Source organism: Protopterus annectens, chromosome 9.part0 (genome assembly GCF_019279795.1).
Source record: "Protopterus annectens isolate FY-2018-M chromosome 9.part0, PAN1.0, whole genome shotgun sequence".
Classification (NCBI taxonomy): domain Eukaryota; kingdom Metazoa; phylum Chordata; order Ceratodontiformes; family Protopteridae; genus Protopterus; species Protopterus annectens.
The window spans coordinates 1,950,402,401-1,950,409,615 of record NC_056743.1 but is presented as its reverse complement, the minus strand read 5'-3'; the positions used below and the strand labels follow the sequence as shown (position 1 = coordinate 1,950,409,615).

Below are 7,215 nucleotides of genomic sequence, written 5' to 3'. Positions count from 1 at the left end.
AGATTAAGTTAAAAAGTAATAATTATTTAGAGGGGCTGACATATTAAAGTATTACAATATAAGGTGAATTTCATAGAATAAGAAGTGGCACAAATCAGAGTGTTAAAGAGAAAATAAGGGGTGACCTCTATAATATACAACATGACTTTAGAAAGACTGCTATTGAGCAACTGTTTTTTGATAATTCCAGAGCACAAAAACTTTTGGCACAATGACTTAAGGCAACAGAAAGTATAAAGGGTTTTGCCAAACTTATGGACCCTATAACAAGAAAAATAACCAGAGATCATGCAGAGGCATTACAGATATTTCAGAAATTTTATAAAAAAATGGTGTAAAGCAGGGAACTGGAGAATCAAGAAAAAGCACAAATGGAAATATTTATGGAAGACCTAAATATGCCAAGATTATAGTTAGATGATGTTCAAAAACTAACAGTTAAGATAGGAGGAGATGAGATACAAATAGTGATGGAAAACCAGTCTACAGAAAAGTCTGCAGGAATAGATGGTATTCCAGTGGAAGTTAGGAGGAAAGAAAGTGATATAAATCTGGAAGGTTTTCTTTAACAGTATTTTAAAAGAAGGAAAAGCACCAACATTCTGAAAAAAAAGCTGTGGTGGCTGTAATACTTAAAGACGGTAAAGAATCACCTGATCCAGCTTCATAAAGACAAATTAAAAGTTATGAACTCGCCATAACTAGGCATTTGTGTTGTCCATTTTCATTCTTCCTTAATGAATGGGTTACAGATCCAATCCTCAGATTCTACTTGGCTGCATATTAGACTTTGGATCCAATTCTCAAGTTCCTCCCAATCCCATAATGCCCTAGTCCATCCTCAGTACCTCAGATCAAATTTGATGCCATAAAATCCCATTTAGTTAGATAAAGAGTTCAAAGAAAAAGGCTGAAACCCAGAAGTATAAGTTCCAATAACAAATCTAGCAGGTTCCTCCAGAAAATTATAGGAAGCAGGATGGATGGGGGGGAGTTGAGGACAAATGACAACCCAGATGCCTAGTTATGGTGAGTACAGAACTTTTAAATCTGATGTTGTCCTTTTCATTCTTCCTCAGTGAATGGGACAGAGTCTCCAGCTACGTTAATCTTGGGTGACCCTCATGAAAGGATATTCCAGAGAATTGCTGAGCCAAAGGCAGTTCTGCTTCTGGATATTGGATCAAATTCGTAATGAGAAATAAAGGTATGAGCACTGGACCATGTGGCTGCTGCACAAATATCATCAATAGAAATTCTTGACCAAAAGGCAGATGAAGTGCCCATGGATCTAGTTGAGTGAGCTTTAGGCAGTCTTGGTAAAGAAATGCCTTGTTGAGAATAGGTCCAAGAAATGCAATCAGTTATCTATGTTGCTATGTAACTTTAGAAACTGGGTAACCCAGTCAACTTAATGAGAAGGACACAAAAAGCTGATCTTATTTTCTAACTAGTTTTTTCTGTATAAATAAAACTGTAATTGTCTGTGCACATCCAGGAGATGTAGCATGTATTTTCCTTTGTTTGAAAATTTTGGAAAGAAAACCAGTAAACAAATGGATTGGTTAATATAAGATTCAGAAGCCACTTTAGGAAAAAAGTAAAGGTTTGCTCTTAAACAAATCCTGTCTTTATGTAAAATAATGTAGGGAGTCTGATGAAGGAGCCTGCAGTTCAGAAATCCTACTTGCAGAAGTGATTACTACTAAAAGGGTGTTTCAATGTCAGGTATTTTATATAATTTTTTTGCTGAAAATAACGTTTTTTGAGTCAGACCTTGCCGCACCACAGTCAGATTCCAAGGAGGGGAAGGATCCTTTATTGGGGGTCTAAGGAGAAAAGTGCTTTTATGAAAGGTTTTACATAACTACGAAGAAGCCAAATAATGATTTTTATTTCCTATATGAAAATTTGAAATGGCTGGCAATTGTAGTTTAATTGTAGAAAAGCTAGTTCCTTCTTTAAAAAGAACAACCAGAAAATCAAGAATAGCAGAGACCAAGGAGAAAAAGGATCAGTGTTATTTCTCAATGCCCAAAGGGAAAATCTTTTCCATTTGCTCTTGTAAACCTTCTTGGTGGAGTCTTTTTGAGAGGATAATATAATGGTATGTACTAAGGAAGAAAACCTGGGCTGTCTGTTATTGGAACTGGAGAAACCATGTGGTTAGTTTGAGAGCTGTGATATTGGGATGACTCATCCCTGAGGGGTATGAGAGGAGTTCTGGAGTTGGGTCCAGTAGCCAGGGAGGATAACGAAGATGAGACCAAAGGAAGGGGAATCACACATGAGGGCAGAAGGGAGCAATGAGGATGACAGAGCTATTCAACTGAATTGCTTTCTGTAGGAATTTGGGGATCAAGGGAAGTGAAGGATAAGCATAAAGGAGACCAGATGGCCAACATGGCCTACAGCATCTCTTTGTGATTCCCCCAATGGGGGGGTCAGGGCAAAATACCTGTTGCACATGTTGTGGGGGGATGCAAAAAGTTCACAGCAAGGTTGAACCCAAAGAAGGAAAATTTTCTTTGCTACTGATTGTTTGAGAGACCACTCCTGATGCATCAGAATGGATCTACTGCATTTGTCCGCTAATACGTTGGTTTTCCCCAGTATGTGCATTACAACTAGAAAGCGGTTGGTGGAGATCAGCCATTGCCACACTCTCATAGTCTCCTGGTAAGACCAGGTTCCCCCTTGTTTGTTGATGTACCAGACCACAGACATATTTTCAGTCTGAATCGCAGTAGTCCATAGGGAAAGAGTATCTTCAAAATGCCTGCAACACCAATAGGCCTGCTGTCATCTCCAGGACACTGATATGTGAATTGGTCTCTTGAGGGCACCACATGCCTTGGGCCATCCTTCCCAAGTAATGCCTCCCCCCACCCCAACTGGGAGGTGTCCATAGTCACCATGACCAATGGGTCAATAAGACAATGGGTCCTCCTAGGTAAATGTCATCTGACTTGATCCCGCAAAGGATGTGGTGTTTCTAAATTGGTGTAAGCTTGACTGGAAAGATAGGGGTTGTCAAAGAATATACCACTGAACAGCTGGAGTCTATTGAAGAACACACATATAGTAAAGTGCTAAGGAAAGGAATACTATTGCGGGTGCTGTAGATCCCAGAGCTTGAAGAATGAATCTGGCTGAAGGAGAAGGATGGGAGAAAAATCTGATGACCTGAGATGTGGCTGTGTCTATATGATGAGTTGGTAAGGATGAAATTTACATTGTCATGTTCAGATGTGTGCCAATAAACTCCACTCTGTACTGGTGTCAGATTTGACATGGAGTAACTGATTGTTATTCCCAGTGAGTAACAAGTCTGGAGCAAACAGTCCCTGGATTATTGAAAGAGATGCATGGAGGGGCTGGTGAGAAGCCAGTCATCTAGATATGGAAATACTCAGAATCCTTTGAGTGTCAAGTGAGCTGCCACCACTGTCGTACATTTAGTGAACACCCTGGGGGCTGTGGTGAATTTAAACAGCAGGAGTCTGAACTGGTAGTCTTCCCAGCCAAAAGCATAAATGTCTTCAGGAGCACCTGTCAATTTTGATGTGATAGTATGCATCCTGAAGATCTATGGAGCACATCCCATCATCCTTGTGAAGAAATGGCAGAATGGACTGGACCGTGACCATTTGGAACTTTGCCTTTTTCACATACTGATTCAGTTTGCTCAGATCCAAAATTGATCTCAGTTCCCCTGTCTTTTTGGACACTAAAAAGAAGCTTATGTTCTGAATCCGATTAGGTCTGGTGAAACCTCTGGGATGACTCTTTTGTCAAGCAGCTTTTGAATTTCTTGAGCTGCTGCCTCCCTCTGACCAGTTATAACTTCGGGAATTTTTTTTCCTCTTGTAGATTGGGGGGGGGGGATTGGAAAAATGGTATGAAGTAGCCTCGCAATATTGTATTTAGCACCCAGAAATCTTTTGTTATGGTATCTCAGGCATCTGGGTGAAAGGACAGTTATCCCCTAACTGCCTCCAGAGTAGGGCAGTTGGGAAGCACTTCAGGAGCACTGAAAGAGTGTCCGGGAAGAAATCATGGAAACCCTGATTTTATTGGCCTCCTCTGTCTCTGGGGTGATGTCTGTCATTAGAACTGCCTCCTCTGCCTCTTATTCCAGCACAGATCTTGGAGAAAACTTGATTCCTTCTTGTTCAGTGTGGCTAAGTATTTCTTTCACAGATGTACCAAATAAATATGTTTCATCAAAGGAAGCATTGATGAAAGACATTTTGAAAGGCTCTGCAAAGTCTCACAGCCACATCCAGGCATGTCTTCTTATGGCAATCCCTGAACCAGCAGCCTATGAGGTGCTTTCAGCTGTGTGAGAGATCAACCTCATGGGCAATTGGAAACTGGCAAAAGAGTGGCCAGCTGAGAAGATGATCTTTCGAAATCCACTGCAGACATGAAGTCAGAAACAGAATTAAATAGTTCCTCAGTCAAATCCCTCTGTAGTTTGGTAAAATGTGCCAGCTAATTAAGAGACCTCAAGGTGAATTTTGCTGAGGCAAAGACCCACATTCAGAATCTATCCAGTGCCCTAGATTCTCTGTTTGGTGGTTGGATAGAAGAGCTCTGTTCCGCTAGCTCTTTTTTTAGTGGCTGCCGCCACCACCATAACATCTGCTGGGACTCCTTTGCTCCAGTGGGGCCTATCCTTAGGGGAGCTAGAAATTTGTCAGGTCATCTCGGAATAGGCTCAATGGAATCCGGCTCTTTTCATGCTCATTGAGAAACTAAATAAATAAGCTCATCCACCGGGGGGAGGGGTGACTCAAAATGTAGATGGGCCTGAACCAAAATCTTCTAAAAATACTAATTCCTCTGGAGAAGGATTATTGGAATTAGTCATGGTCCAGTCCATTCTGCCTAAGGATCTCTGATATGTCTGCAAAGAAGATATCTGGTGGTTATCTGGGAGACCCTTCCCCTTCCTCAAAATCAGTATCCTCAATGAGAGATTCCACTGGGGAATCTATGTGCCTCTTCTTTGATGCTCTTTTCCAATGGATCTCCTCTAGGTATGTTCAGAGGAGGTATCAGAAGAGAAGCGGAGTTCCTCTACAGGAACTGACTGGAAGCTAGCTGGAACTGTCTGTCCTTGTGAATTAGGCCTGATGGACTCAGAACTTGGAACCAAACATGGAATGGAAAGTGAGTCCAAGGGATGAGAGACCACATCTCCAGACAGAGAAAAAGCCGTTTCCACAAACTCAAAGGCAGATGGACAATAAGAAATTGTGGCCACCCACACAGGAGCCGAGACTTCCAGTATGGGTAGATCATGACTCCAATCAGATCTGCGCCTGGAGGAAGGGACAGACCCGAGCTGCCCAGCACTGAGTCTCTGAGGGGCAGGGATGGATCCAATAACATCAGAGTCTATCCCAGCCCCACAAATCTAATGCCACCACTTCAGCTCTGGGACCTATTCTGTTCTGATGTAATAGGAGTGGAACTGGTCAGGGATACTGTTGGAGTGAAGGAATTGATTTTCTTTGGATGTGACTCAAGACCTCTTAAAGCTATCAGATCCTGGGGCTCAAAAACTGAAGAATGGATTGGAGAAGGAGACAGTGCTGTGTGAGAAGTGGTTGGAAGACTCACGTATCCAATAAGGGATGGAGCTGAAATGACACTCATCTGGGTCTGAGGTCTGAGGAGCTTTTGCATCATCCTATGCACATCTGCTTCTGACAGACTTCTGGAGGGACCTAGAGGATGTGGTAGACTGGGGTCTAGAGTGCTTCCTGGAAGTTTGTAAGAAATGGGAGTGGATTCTAGGGGTGACCAGATCCAAAATTAATTCTGGGATGTGAGCTCTTGGAATATACGAAGTACTCAGATCTGAGAGCTTGGGATCCAAAACCTGAGCTGTAGGGCTTGCAAATTCATGATCAGATGCAAGGCTTTAGGATCTGAAGATTGTGAATTCGAGGAGTTTACCTTTGGGTCTGAGGGTGTCGGATCTGAAGTCTTTGCAACTTTCGGAAGCAGTTCCAAAGAAGTCCAGGGGTACTTTAATGGGGAATGATTCCATCACTCCGAAGGAGCTTTTGAACTTTTACTGGGGTTTTGAGCCCCTAAAGAAGAAGCTGTAGAAGGGGAAAGAAGACCCTTCAATATAGGTTTGCTGTGTTTGTCAGCTAAAGCTGTAGTGTTAAAGCACAAATAGAGCAGTTAGTGTTTAAATGAGGTATCCGAGACAATGCATGCACTCCTTGTGGGCATCCAAATTAGGGATTTTCGGCCCACGAGAAGTGCATTTCTTGCATCCTGTCAGCTTGTCAGCTATGACCAATGGAGACAGGTATCAAAGGTCCTTCGGCAGAAAAGGACCTACTAGAGAAATACCAAAAGAAAAGCAGTAAGGCTTTTTTTTTTAAGAAGGGAAGAAAGAATTACCAACAATAGTAAAAAAGAATTACTTTGTAATAGAGGGTAGTAAAGAGAATTACCAACTGTAGTAAAAAATAGAAATTACTATAAAAATATAGTAAGGAGTTTTACACAGAAAAACAGTATGGAACGCTAAGAGGGAGGTGACAACAAGATGAAAAATGTAGGTAAATAAAGATAACTTCACTTATGAAAAAATTGCAACAAATGCTTGAGAGAACATACCTACATCCGAGCATGATGACAGCAAACTATCTAGGGTATTGAGGATGGACAAGGGCACTATGAGTAGAGGATTACAGCATGAGAGTAAGATCCAAAGTCTGAAATATGTGGCCGAGTCAGATCCATAACCCATTCGTTGAGGAAAAATAAAAAGAACATCAGATTTTTCATTTTAAACCATTATTATAAAGTGTTTATGTCTGTAATGGCTAAAAATGGCAAAGGTGATGCCAAAATTGATAGATATGGACTGATGTGGTTTTGTGGAGGGGAGGCAAACATCTGACAACATTAATAGAATAATGATCCAGAGGGAAGCAGAATGTAAGGAAATAATACCGTTATTGGTGGATCTTGATGCAAGGAAAGCATTTGACAGAGTAAGATTGGATTTTCTGAGCAAGGCAATGGAAACATTTTTATTTCATGACACAATAATAAGGTTAATTAGAAGGATAAAAGAGGGATCAGAGGCAAACATCAAAGTGGTAAGGTTCCTCTCGGATAAGTTATTTCTGAACAGAGGAACCAGGCACTGGTGTCCTCTTTTTCATTTGTTATTTGCTT

General features: G+C 41.3%; 1 pseudogene; it reads right to left on the bottom strand.

Annotated features, from left to right (window-relative positions):
• Positions 1 to 6,339: 6,339 nt before the first annotated feature.
• On the bottom strand, positions 6,340 to 6,394 carry LOC122812544 (annotated as a pseudogene).
• Between the last annotated feature and the right edge of the window lie 821 nt (positions 6,395 to 7,215).